We start from the raw sequence: 13,637 nt of genomic DNA on the forward strand, positions 1-13,637 counted from the left end.
AACTGTCAGAAGCTAAGTTCTATTTAACTTCATCTCCACGTCCCTTGACTATCTATTGTACGGTGTACGTTTCCAGTGTTGCAATCCTACGGCGTTATTACAGTGCTTAGTGTTTTTTAAGCGTTTCTTTATGGAGATCGCTCCACTTCAGTGCAAACTAAAAACAAAAAAAGTGAACCTCAAGCTTATTCTGTTCACACCCACCACAACAACAATACGCAACAGACGACGAATGCCATTACTCAACGTGTGACCCGAAGAGAACTATGACATAACTACCTACGAAGATCAGCGAGGATTCACGAAGATATGATATAAAAGATGCCGAAACACCTTCGACGGCATCAGTCTCGCCAGATTGATCACTTCTTTCCTTCTCTTCGCTGCATACTGCGTCTGGGCCCTGGAAGAAACAATACACCGATCTCTTGGCTGCTACTGGGCCCTTATGTTCTTCTGAACCCGTCCATTGGCTGCAACTAAGCCCTCGCACAATCATCAAATTAAGGGACATTATTGGTCTTCGGACTGCCTCGGACTACTTTATTATAGTGAAGTTTTATAATAAACGGTTGTAGAACAAGTCCAAATCCCATTATTTGTCTCTATTGACTTGCTTTCCGCAGACTCTTACAATATTTTGTGAGTTGACGGTATAATCTAACATAAAATATAATAGTGAGAAAGCAGGAAACAAATGAAGGCACTGTGACTTTCCTGAAATACGGATAATCTTGGCATCTTATACTGTTTCCATACAAGAACGTAACTTCTGTATCTTGAAGATTCAATATTCATATTTCCAACAACTTATATGACAACATTTGATACTATCAGAAACGAAAAAGATATAGACATCATACAGTGTACTTATTTCACAGAAGATTATTGAAAATAATTAATTATACAGGTTGGCCCAAAAAGTAGATATATACAGTCCCGTACTGATCACTCATTGCTTTTTATGTAATTTCTTATTGTTAACCATCAGGTAGACATAGTTTTTTTGATTATTTGTCCTTAATGTCTTTTTACTTACATCTGAAGCTCAGAACAGCCGAAGCAAATAAACCTATAAGCTGGATGTTATACTTGATCAATGCAGGAGCATACCTGCATTGATCTACTTTTGAGCCACCCTGTATATCAACCATGTTATTTGTAAAAGGGCGAAGACTAACAACTTCATCCATTTAGAGCTACAAATTCTCATTTTTTTCTAAACATTTGAGCATTCATTAATTATAATAGTCCTTGTATGTGCTCTAAATATTGTAGAAGTTTGTTATTATACCTTTGTAAAAGTGATATCTAAAATTCAAGGTAACAATATCTGTAACTTAAAAGTTTATATTATGATGAGACAGTAAATATCACTCTGCCACTTGAGTTGTTTCACATTCGAAAACCAAAATTCATAATAATAAAAAATTAGTCTTTAAAAAAAACACACTAAGAACTATGATAACGTATTATACGGGGTATTTATGGCGCTTTTATTTTTAGAATAAGATTACTCACAGAAATACAAAATTACCCGACAGTAAGTTGTCGGATTGAGGTGTCTTTTCCAAATTTGTATCAATTTAAGGATCGATTGCATATGATGTAGGTTATTATTCGAAAGTTTGCATTATCCTGAATACAATGACATATAGACGTATGAGCAGAAGCTATTTAAGTAATGCTTTTTAAAGAGTTTGGTTTATCAACCAAAAGTTTATATAGATATAGATATACAGTGGCGTATTTACGATTTTGTTTCAGGGGGGGCTTTGGTAACTTTATTCCTGGAAATTTGAAAATTCTGCAAGATATTTTACTTTAAAATATTAAATAAAGTTTCGGGAGGGGCTTAAGCCCGAAAGCACCCCTTAAATACGCCACTGTGTATATATATATGAGAAGCTAGTAGTTAAAATGGCAACACTTTCCGTAATTTTCTACCGTCATGTTTCCGTTTAGGGAGCGGAGCTTTGCTAAAGTAATGGTTTAAGTCAACTTTTTTGAAGGTTGAAGGAAAATGATTCATCAAGCAAAACAATAGTCCTCATTCGCACCAGTAGCAGATCAAGAAGGTAAAAATGGGGGGGGGGGTAAATAGCCAGAACCCAAACTATGATAGATATATCACGAGTTTACTATAAACTTTCAAAATATTTTAAAAAATAGCTTAAATTATTTTTTTCACTCAAAAACTGGGGGATCTAGGGTCCCGGCCCTGGGTTAGATACGCCACTGATGCCTAAAGGCAGTAGAAGAATTCAATTTCAATTCAAATGTAGGGGTAGTTATTGGTGCACTTCCCATCAGAAACTCCTGGATCCGGCTCTGTATCTATCTATCTATCTATCTATAATCTCTGTCTGTCCGTGTGGCTGTCCATCCAAGAGACAAAAGAGTCTTAAGAACTGGCAGACTGTAGAAGATCGAAAGCTAGGGAATGAGATCGTTGATTGAGGTGATCTACCCATCGGAAGTGATAAAAAAACAACCATTTCCGGTTTGAATATTGATCAATATACATAAAAAAATGGTAGATAGCGAAAAACGGTTTGCGCAAACGAATTCAACGTCCCAAGAATATATTCCATCTCCATTCTTAATAATATTTCTACTAACACCGGAAGTGGTAGAAATCTACTACCACTTCCGATTTCAAAATTAATTGAAAAAATATCACGCCATACAAATCAAACTATTTAGAAACAGGGGTAAAAGTGGATCTAAAAAGGTAGGGGAACGTGTGACGTCACGCCGTCCCCGTGCCAATCTTTGCCCATTGTAATTTTTTTTTAGAATGTGGGGTGACGCCACACTTACTTTCTGAAAGTGGGGGACGCCGTACCTCACGTTTCCCCTCACTTTTCTCCTGGTTAGAAGTACGTGCATTATTGCTAGGACTAGACAAAAAACGATCTATCAATTAAAATGCTACAATAGCAATTAAAAGCGCCTGAGCTCAAACCTTATAACTTTGGCTTTCAAATCTTTCATTTACGGTTATGTGTGATTTCAGTTTAACAGAGAGAAACATTTTGAGTATTTGTACTTTAAATAGTCTAAATTAGTTAACTATATCTTTTTTATAAAGTTTATGATCTAAAATTATTGTTCAAAGCCTTTGTATTTTAATAAGCCTTCTGTAATGCATGTGAATTGTGCTTCCATCTTCCGAGTTCTTTTAAACTATGTTTATATGTTTGTGGTCAATCCTTTCGACAATGAGATCTCGGAAACTACAGGCTCTAGAAAAATGACGTTTTCACTGATCGATTGGAAATTTTGCGTAGATTGTCCAGTTCTAATTGAATATTAAAAAAAAACATGGCTATTATTTCTTTATTACATTTTTTTAGGGTACACTGGAAGCGTTGCAATTAAAAAAAAATCTAAATAATCATATTCTATGCGTTATACATTCCAACACCACAATGTTGTATATTGGGATTGTATATGTCTCAGACGTTTGTTCCATGGCCAAATAATAGTGAAAAAGGAAGAATAACCATTTCTCCAGTCTAAGATAAATCTTTATTTTTTGAGCGTTTTGCCCAAAGAACACCATATATAAGTGATATTATAATTAATTGTATATGTAATGTATTTACTTATTACATACTGCATGCAAGAAGAAAGAAAACACTGGTCATACATGAATTAGAAACTCCAACTGGAAGTAGGCTCAAATCTTGCAAATGGTGCGAGATATTGATAAAAAATAATCGAAAAAAATCTCCCCTTTATGATACCCTTTGCCGATTGTTTTTTTTTTTTTAATCAAGACGTCTTTCACTTGTGTCTGTAAAGGGACATATACACATGTTGTGAGGAATGAGAAGATTTATGCTCATATGCGAATGATGCGCTGTGTAGAGAGCGCAGGTTCAGCTAGTATATATATAATCTGCTATACTTCAGAGTATATTCTTATGTAGGCCTATAGTAAAATAAACAAACACTTAATTGCAGCAGCACAAAATCCATAGAATCAGTTACCATTGGCAACAAACTATACATCTTTCAGCGCCAATTTTTTTCTCATTTCTCGAAAACTACGCATGGGCATATATCCTCGGGCATCTTATTTTGTCTACTTATATATAATCATGTCAAATGATATAAGTTCTCAGAATTCAACAATAGTATGCTTAAACAAGAATTCAAGTTTAAAACTTAAATCATAAAATTGAACTTCATATCAATTTACCACACTGTATTCTGTCGACTTGTTACTCATAATGAAAAGCTTAAAGAGGTTAGTTATACTTCTTTATCAGGTTAACAGATGGCGTGGTTATAATGCAGCGCCATTTTTTAGGTTTACGAAAAATGTTTTTTTTTTTTTTTTCTAGATTTTCTTAAAAACTACGCATAAGGGTTTATCATCTTTCAGCATTTCATTCGGTTTAAACGTTTATAACTAGAGACCGGACGTTAGGCAAAATGCCTATTCTTTAATATTAAAGATATGATAAAAACAATTTTAAAGTTTATATGAGGGTTACAGTTTCAATTTAAGCCAATTTTGACTATTTCTCCCCTTACTGTCTAAATAATTGCTTTAGTGCCTAATGTTCCGTATTTTATACATTTTCTTCAAAATAAGACTACATTGGGAAAATATATAATTTATCTAATACAAACAATATACCGGTATATAGGGGTAAAAGTGCGGGGGAACGCAGGGGGATGGCGTCCTCCCACCTCCAAAAAATATGTACGGCGCCCCCTCGTTCCTAAAAAAATTACAATGGGCAAAGATAGGCAGGGAGACGGCGTGACATCATGCCGCTACCTATCGTTCCCCTACCTTTTCAGACCCACTTTTACCCTTATCACGGAATGCAGGTCAAACTTCGTTTTTATAGTTTTTATATACCGTATATAGTAAAACAAGATATTAAAAACAGATATATTTTTTATGTTTTTTGAACATTATCTATGACTTGAATTTACCTAGATATTTTTTAAAATTGTATTAATTTTTTATGTTTATGATTTTTAATTACATTTTAGTGCCTATTTTAATGCCTATTTTTAAATTTTAAGAGCGTATTTGCCTGCCTATTTTCCAGGTTTTTAATGCCTAAACATCCGGTCTCCATTCAGGCCCGTATCCAGGGAGGTCTAGGGCCCCCTAAATTTTTGCTGGCCCCCTAAAACGTTAACGGTAGGCTTGCAAATGAACTATAATATGGTTGGATCGGGCCCCCATAACTTCAGCCGTCGCCCCCTACATTTTTGGGCTGGCTACCGGCCTGTCTGAACTTATAACATTGTAAACAAATAATGCAATGTTGTTTTGATATCAGCCCTATGTTTCTTCTATTATGTAAGTGTAATTTAACTTAAAAAAAAAAAAAAAACTTATGATTTTTACATTACATCATAAGAAAGCACGCGGCACGTAAAAAAAAAAAGCCGTAGTTACTTAACGCAAAACACACAGCCAATGAAAAAAAAAAATGTTTTATTGGTAAGCAGTTAGTTGCACCATTCAATACGTAAACATTTTTTCCCTTTTAAAGTAAAATCGATACCTCAAAATGGTGGAAAGTTCATCTACTAGTGGTCACTACGCCAAAGGGAAGAAAACATGATTAGAAAATGTCACACGAGTATAATTCGACCACCATTATTTGAATATACAATGCGCGTCTCTCACAAAAAAAGAAAAAAGACCCTAATATCCTGCAGGGAAGGTTTTTGCTGGAGATGGCTAACAAAACAGGCTTTCCGTTCATGTAAGCTGTAATTTTCAGAGAGAGAGAGAGAGAGAGAGAGGAAACAGGGACTAACTAAAAGAGGCCAATCGTTATGGGCTATTATTTCGTGTCTTTGTTAGTCAATGCTTATAGATTTTCAAATTTTCCACCATCTCCACCATCGTCACCACCAACAAATAATATTTTTTAAGTTACTTTTATCTTTCTACATATATCACAACAATACTTTCCATGCGGTCCAAGAGATGATGCATCTTATTAGCCTAAATGAGTAACAATATACCAATTACAAATGTTTTTTTTTTTTAATCTACAATATTAGCGTTTATAGGGTAAAACAAAAAGTTCAAAGTAAAGTCAATCAACGATCGACAGATTTAACCGAGTTAAACAAAATGCTATTGATAAGTGCAATTCTCATGCGTAGTTCTAGAGAAAATCACTAATTTTCATGGCGTTAAATCGTATATCATTAATTGACAATAAATAGTAATAACATTACTTCTATAAGAACATATTGTTTAATTATGGATTGTTCACCATAATCGGGCCCGTCTCCTAAGTCGGACTCCCGTTTATTTCGCAAGACAAGTGAATCTGCCTCTTGGAATGGATAGGAACGAAAAGAGATAAAGATGTTACGTTACGTTATGTTATGAAGGATAGAGCACCAAACAGCAATTAACACCTGCAAAGTTGAGGCATTCTTTGTTTTGGTGTGGAGGGAAGTTTCGACGTCCGTGCAAAAAAAACTGTCATTTGGAAAAGTTTTAGGAGGTTAGTGGACAGACTTTGTACAGTTTAATCTTTAGGAAGTGCTATTCTTTGTAACTGTGCTCTTTGTTCGGTAGCACATACAGTTGAAACTGGTTAAATGTCAAGTGAAATGCAAACAACTAGATTGCCTAAGTAGGACCCCATGTCATATCCGAAGGGGGACCCCTAATTTCTTTGTACAAGACATCCCTTATTGTCAACGAAAAGATTGCAGTCTGTTACTAAATTCATCGTACAGATTGTTTCAGAAGGCAATATCATCCTTTGTCGTAACATCCTCTCCATACAAACATGATTTACTTCTATCTGTGGCTAGCTCAAAGGAAAGGTAAACAAACCTTCGCCCACTACAGGATGGATGCCCATGAACAAACAGAACACTTCTCAGTAGAACACACTACAAGCACGAAGATGTAGCAAGTGAATTGGAGATCTTACACTCGCAGAAGTGACACACGACAATTATGGTGATTGCTTGTTTTGTCGGGAGAAGTTCTCTATGGATTGTAGGAATGAATTGTGGATACAATGTGCGATGTGTGGTATGTGGATACACGTTGTGTGTGCGGGAAGTGATCGTGAGATATAAATTTGTGACTTCTGTCGTAAAAAGGACGATTAATGAGATTTGATTTTGTTTTTGTTTTTCATTTGACTTAATGTATCATGTGTTTTTCTATTGTAAAATAAAGTTTTGTGGTATTTTGATAGTTTATTTGTGAATTTCATATCAGTTAATACGGGGGCTCCGAATTTGGAGGCCTTTTTTCTAAACGCCATTTTTGTCACTTTTCATTAAATAATTCTTTAGCAAAGTCTTATGTGCTGAATGCTGAACTGAATAATGTCTAATGTTTGACAACATATCAAAAATATTATTTAATTGAAATGGAAATAAATTTGCTTGTGATACTTTGCCCACAATTCACTTATCTGCTTGTGGTATGCCGCTATTTACAGAACTCGCAAAAAATGCTAAATCTATCTACAGTTGCAAATTGAAAGCAGATAGATGAGTTGTTATAACGGTGTCACATGCAAATTCGTATTGTCTAGTTCACTACGCTTCTGCTTTTCGAATATTTTTTATTTGATTTGAAGATATTACAGAAAAACTCTAAAATTAGCGGTAGTTTAATTTCGCTGGAGTGAAGACCCTTAACTGATAAAGTGATTATACGAATATAATAAAAAGCATTTATTAATGTTTAAAGATATCCAAATTACTACACTACTACTCCAATAATAAATATGGTTTAAATGTTCCTGTATCACACCTTTCGGGGCAAGGATTCTGGTAACTTCTAGATAAAATTGCGAAAAAAAAATCAGCGCATAAATTACAAAACGAGAACGAGATAAGGTTTCCGAGAAAATGAGACGAGACGATAATTCTACAAAATTTACGAGACGAGACAAGAAAATCTTATTTTTCGTCTTATCTCGTCTGTAACACTATAGCTCTAGGATTTTTTTAATAAACATAAAAAACAAAACAGCACTTTATTAATGTACTGGATAGCTCTGAATAAAGTGCAAATAGTAATAATAATAATAATAATAATAATAATAATAATAATAATAATAATAATAATAATAATAATAATAATAAGAAGAAGAAGAAGAAGAAGAAGAAGAAGGAGAAAGTAAATGTTAGCTGGCTTCCCCCGAGAAAGCCCAACACTTTTTGCTACTTACAATTGTTAGGGAACTCCTTCTTGGCTATCTGGATAGTGTATGCGCCCTTGGGGGAGGGGGACTCAGATTCGATTCCCAGCGAGAACTCACTTCGTTTGGATCTCACGTTATGATCTAAATCCACGTCTCATATAGCATCGCTGCTGAACGAGACGCTAAAGAAAATCCAATTTAAATTCACACTGAAGGATGTGAGGTAGTTCGCACTTTATACCCCAGGTTTTCTTCAGGTACCCATTTTAGACAGTCTGGGTGAACCTCTGAGCTTCACTGGAACGAAAGTATAACGAAACAAGAAGCAATGCTGCAGTGTACATTCTGTAGAGTTTCGTTTCGTTTTTTGTCAAGCAAATTTTTTTAACAATCTGAATTTTGCCACGCCTATGGACTTAAATATACCATTTTACCCCAAATTAAATAAAGTGTATTTTAAAGACGAATCAATATTTGAAAATAGAAAATGTTTAATCTTTTAGATTTGTCGAGCAGAAAGTCACTTAATTTCGTTCTAGCGTTGATTTTTACGGATAGATTAAAATGTTACATCCTCAGTATTATGCTACCAGCAATTACAACGGCACTGCTGGTAGTCTATCAAGCGAGGATGATATCCACAATTACTTCCATAGAGATACATTGGGAACCAATTTTTGATTTGTCTATATCTTAGAATTTGTGGATGGATCATCTCTATTTACGAACTCGATTCCTAATTTTTAACCCTTTATGTCCTGATGGTAATGCATCAAATAGTTCTTGAGATGGATAAACAGAATGAATATAGGGTGGACGAAAAGTAAGTATACAGTCCCGTATTGAATGGCATTTTATATCATTTATTTATTGATATCCATACAGGTATTGACTTAGTTTCTTCATTATTTGTTCTTAATTTGTTTTCACTTATACCAGAAACTCGGAACAGACCGAAGCAACCAAATGCATTATCGTAATAACTTAAAACGTCATACTTGATCGATGCTGGTCTGTATACCTACTTTTGGGCCACCCTATATATAAAGAAGTTTTTGGTAACTCAAATACCTTAGAAATTTACCGAGCCTATCATGAGTGCAATCAATCCTGTTCTGTTGAAAAATAAAGATATCTACGACACTGAGTATTATTATTATTATTATTATTATTATTATTATTATTATTATTATTATTATTATTATTATTATTATTATACTGTATTCAAGCTTAAGGAGGATACGTCAGAATCTCGGTTACTTGTCCCCCATCGCCACCAAAAAGTTGGATAGAAGAAAAAATAAATGTGTTAGAATAGATCAAAAGTAAAAATATTAAATTAGGTAACAAAAGTACAATGGTGAGGAAGACGAAAACCCGATAAAATAAATCATCTATGATATACGTAACACATCATTAATTGGGGAAAATAAAAATTCAAACACTTTGTATTTGTTTTTAAGGTTGACTACACAATCTACGTTACATAAAATACTCACTATTTTACTTACCAAAATTATGGAATTTTGTTGCCAATCCAAACCAATCATCACTCATCTTTCAGTCGTTTTGTAATGATACATACCTGAAAACAGAAATTAAAAACAAATAATTATTGTTAGTTAATAATTAGATGACATTTACCTTTAAATACAACAATAAATTAAAGGGGTAGCTCAGTGGTAGATTGTTCATCTCTGGTGCGTGGAGTCTTTGGTTCGATCCCAGCTCGCGCCAAGTGAGCTTTGTGGTGAACAAACAATGTGTGCGTGGGTTTTCTCGGGGTTCTCCCGTTTCCTTCATTCCACCATTTCATTCCGTTCTCATCATCACCGTCTCCTTTAGCCTAGGCGACATAATCGTGGGACGTAAAACTTAAAGATTTCATATCATGTTTTTACAATAAATTAAAGCGGTACATAGCCTATACGATGCAAATGCAAAGAACATGATATCAACATACTCGTATGCATACATGAATAAATGGCATAATCAAACTATAGACAGATCTCAAGTAGGGAAAAAGGACTCAAAGTTCTCGACATGAACGAAAGGTGGGGGGGGGGAGCAGCTGCCCTCCGTGATTTTCGAAGGGTATTCAGTAAATATAGCAAATATAAGCAAATATAACATAAAGTTCTCATGGAATTGTGAGAGGCTTCGCTCGTAATAGGTATATACAATACACATACCGTACTTTACGGACTTGCACATTTCCTTCAATACAATTCCAAAATTCATGCCGTGCTTGGTTTTTACTGCTCTTTTTTGGATACTTACACTAAACTTACAACTAACTAAACTAACTAACTCTATGGGCTATGGAACCGGAGGTTCAATGCTGCGTTCGCAAAAGGTTTCCACTGACTTCTGTCCTTAGCCAACTGGATCCAATTTCTACTTTGTACTCCTATTTCTGTGAGATCCATCTTAATATTGTCACGACTCATTTATCTGCTTTCGATTTCCAGCCATTTAGAAAATCGGCATTTATTTTCACGTTTTTAAATGGCAGCAAATGGAAAGCTACTAGGTGACTCGTGATAACGGTATCTCATTCAAAATAATATTGTGTATGGCGCTCTTCTTCCACATTTCGCTTATCTTTTTACCTATTTCAAGATATCACATAATTACTGTAAAATTAGCGGTATTTTAATTTTGCAGTGATTAGGCCTCTTAAAGGACTGCATTTGGAACTGTGTCAACTAAGACTCCATGTGAAGTTGACAAGTGACTGTCACTTGTTTGAAATGAGGGTTCTAATTGGCTATTTAGTTATCAGGGGTGTTTTCCGCAAAATCCGTCGGACGATGACTTATTTATGGCACGAGCCCCAAACGTAGAAAGAGGCATTCTTTATAAGGAACTGCACTCCAGTTGAAGAAACGGGCTATAGCCAAAAATATTCCACCGTAATGTATTTCATTAGAAAGATAATGTTTTATGTCATTATTGTAAGCAAGCTACAAGTGATTGAACTAAATTATCATATGCTGATCGCGATTATTTTACATAAGAAGGGTTAAAGATAAAGAACCGCCTTTGTTGCTACATTTATAGTAGCTACCACCCACATTCTCTTTAGGGAGATGAAAGCTTCATACAACATGGCTTCAGCAGTAACAACAAGGCTGTGATGGCAAAAATAGAGAAAAAGGATCGATGAATTGAGTGTGACGAAACGCTGGGAGCAAATGGCACTGCTAAGTAGATGCTAAGAAGCCATCTCATCTCTGCAAAGAGGAGAAGGTTTGCGACTTCAACAATTTTTCTTGCTTACATTCGTAGTATAGAATAACATGTGACTTAAGTCATTTTCTCGCTAGTGTTGCCATAGAGTATAGTTTTATTCCCCGTTGAATAACCGGGTAAGCGCTACGTCAGTGGACCACATATTATCATATACTATATATTTCAATCTTTAATACGAGAGCAAGAAGTCTTTAACGGTGCTCATTAAACCGAGAAATGTCGTTGAAAGCAATCAGATAAGAAATTAACTAGTTACTGATTTCTTGTTATATGGTAATCTTGGAGGAGAAAATACATTGATCCAAAGATAAGGTGATGTGTTGGGGAAGGGGATTTAGTATTCAATTCGCCAAATTTCCATTACGTGTAACAAATTCCCAGTCAGATCTCCTTTATGGTTAGTCGGTTAGCGTACGCGCCTTTGGCGTGGGAGACCCGGGTTCGATCCCACGGCATAGTTATGGTTGTGCACAGACTTATTGATTCCAGGCGGGGCTTACGTAAATGAGTAGTTCCCGTCTCATATAGCCTCGCTGACGAAAGGGACGTTAAACTCAAAATTAACTCAATCAAATTCCCAGTCATAAATCACTGATTGTAATCCATATATGCATATCCTAAAAAAGAACGGTAAACCTCAATAAAGAATAGTACAATAATAATAATCTTGCGAGCTACAATCTATGAAGAACTATGGCGACCAGACGGCATTTTTTGGGGGGAGGGGGGCACGTGTGGTCAGACCATTACTCTTTTTCGCGGTGACATTCCTGACCTTCTATACCAAATTGAACCCAGAACCGTACATTCCAAAGATATGGGTGCTATCCACAAATCCTCAACTGTTAAATACATTCCTGCGATACGTCTTAGTTTATATATAAATGTACGTGTCACTGTTGGGAATATGTGTTTGTGTGTGTCACTGTTAGGTGAAATGAAGCAACAACAGAGACAATCTGCTTCTTAACAGTGTAGGCTATAGTTTTCATGTATAGTGCATAAATAAATTAAGTATTGCAGAATAATTAAAAAAAAAAAAACTATCAACTGTATCAGACTAACAAGGAACCACATACTTTTAACCAAAGGTAAATGTGAGGGGGATGCGGGCGGACGCCGTTCCCTCACTTCCGAATAATATCTACGGCGTCTCACCACTTCGTAAAATTTACAATGGGCAAAGAGAGGCACGGTGGACAGCGTGACGTCATGTTCCCCTTACATTTTCAGATCCACTTCTACCCCCTGCTTTTAATGAGATACAAATTATTTTTTCGGAAATTTCTCGAAAATTGAACACGAGAATTTACCCTCAAGCAACTGTTTTTTTCTTCTTCTTCTTTTTAGATCAATGTGATGTGTGTCTTATTTTTCAAACAATATTACACTTGAACAATAATTAAACTTATTAAGAGATAATCATAATTTCGTGCTATATCTCATTCGTCATACTGTATAGACTGTCGTCTTCCTAGTGTAGGGATCCAATATTTGTCATAGTAAAAAAGTGGGACACCCTATGAAAAGTTCACGGTGTAGTTATGGCTGTGCACTTGCTTATTGATTCAGAATTAACTAAATAATTGGTCAATACCTACGAAAAGTGAGTCACAGCGAGGTGATTGTTTCTACTACTTCAGTATCGACAACTAATAAAGAGCGTTTTTTTTAAAATACATTTTGACCTGCGAAAGACCATTGTGCATATATTTCTGCTGTCAGCAAGGCGAATGGCAAAAGAAGACTTTAGGAAGAAGAAAATACTATTTTGTGGAACTTTGGATAAAGAGTTTAGAAAAATACTCACAAAATGCTTCGTATAGAGTATTGTACTATAGGTGCAAAAACATAGACATTACGGAAAAATAATGAAAATGGACTAGAAGCTTTCGAAATGTGGGTGTGGAGAAGAATGGAGAGAATTAAACTGGGTCGAGCGGAAAACGGATGAGAGGGTGTTGGAAATGGTGGGGAAGAAATTAATTTTAAATATTATTAAGAAGAGGAAGAAAAACTGGTTGGGACATTGGCTAAGAAGGAACTGTATCATGGGGGACGTGCTAGAGGGTATGTGGCAGGAAAGAGAGGGAGAGGGTGAAGAAGACTACAAATAATGAACGATATCAAAACAGAGAAATCGTACGTGAAGATGAAGAGGTTAGCGGAAGACCGTGGAACATGGAAGCTTCTTAGTTGCAGCAA

The 13,637-nt window shown here is 35.4% G+C and overlaps 1 protein-coding gene across 1 annotated transcript in view; it reads right to left on the reverse strand.

Moving 5' to 3' along the window:
- Positions 1 to 13,637, reverse strand: part of brp (ELKS/RAB6-interacting/CAST family member bruchpilot) — a gene marked incomplete in the record, with an annotated part of 771,444 nt that overhangs the window by 532,674 nt on the left and 225,133 nt on the right.

The sequence above is a fragment of the Thermobia domestica genome, chromosome 16, assembly GCF_964235325.1.
Source record: "Thermobia domestica chromosome 16, izTheDome1.hap1.1, whole genome shotgun sequence".
Classification (NCBI taxonomy): Eukaryota; Metazoa; Arthropoda; class Insecta; order Zygentoma; family Lepismatidae; genus Thermobia; species Thermobia domestica.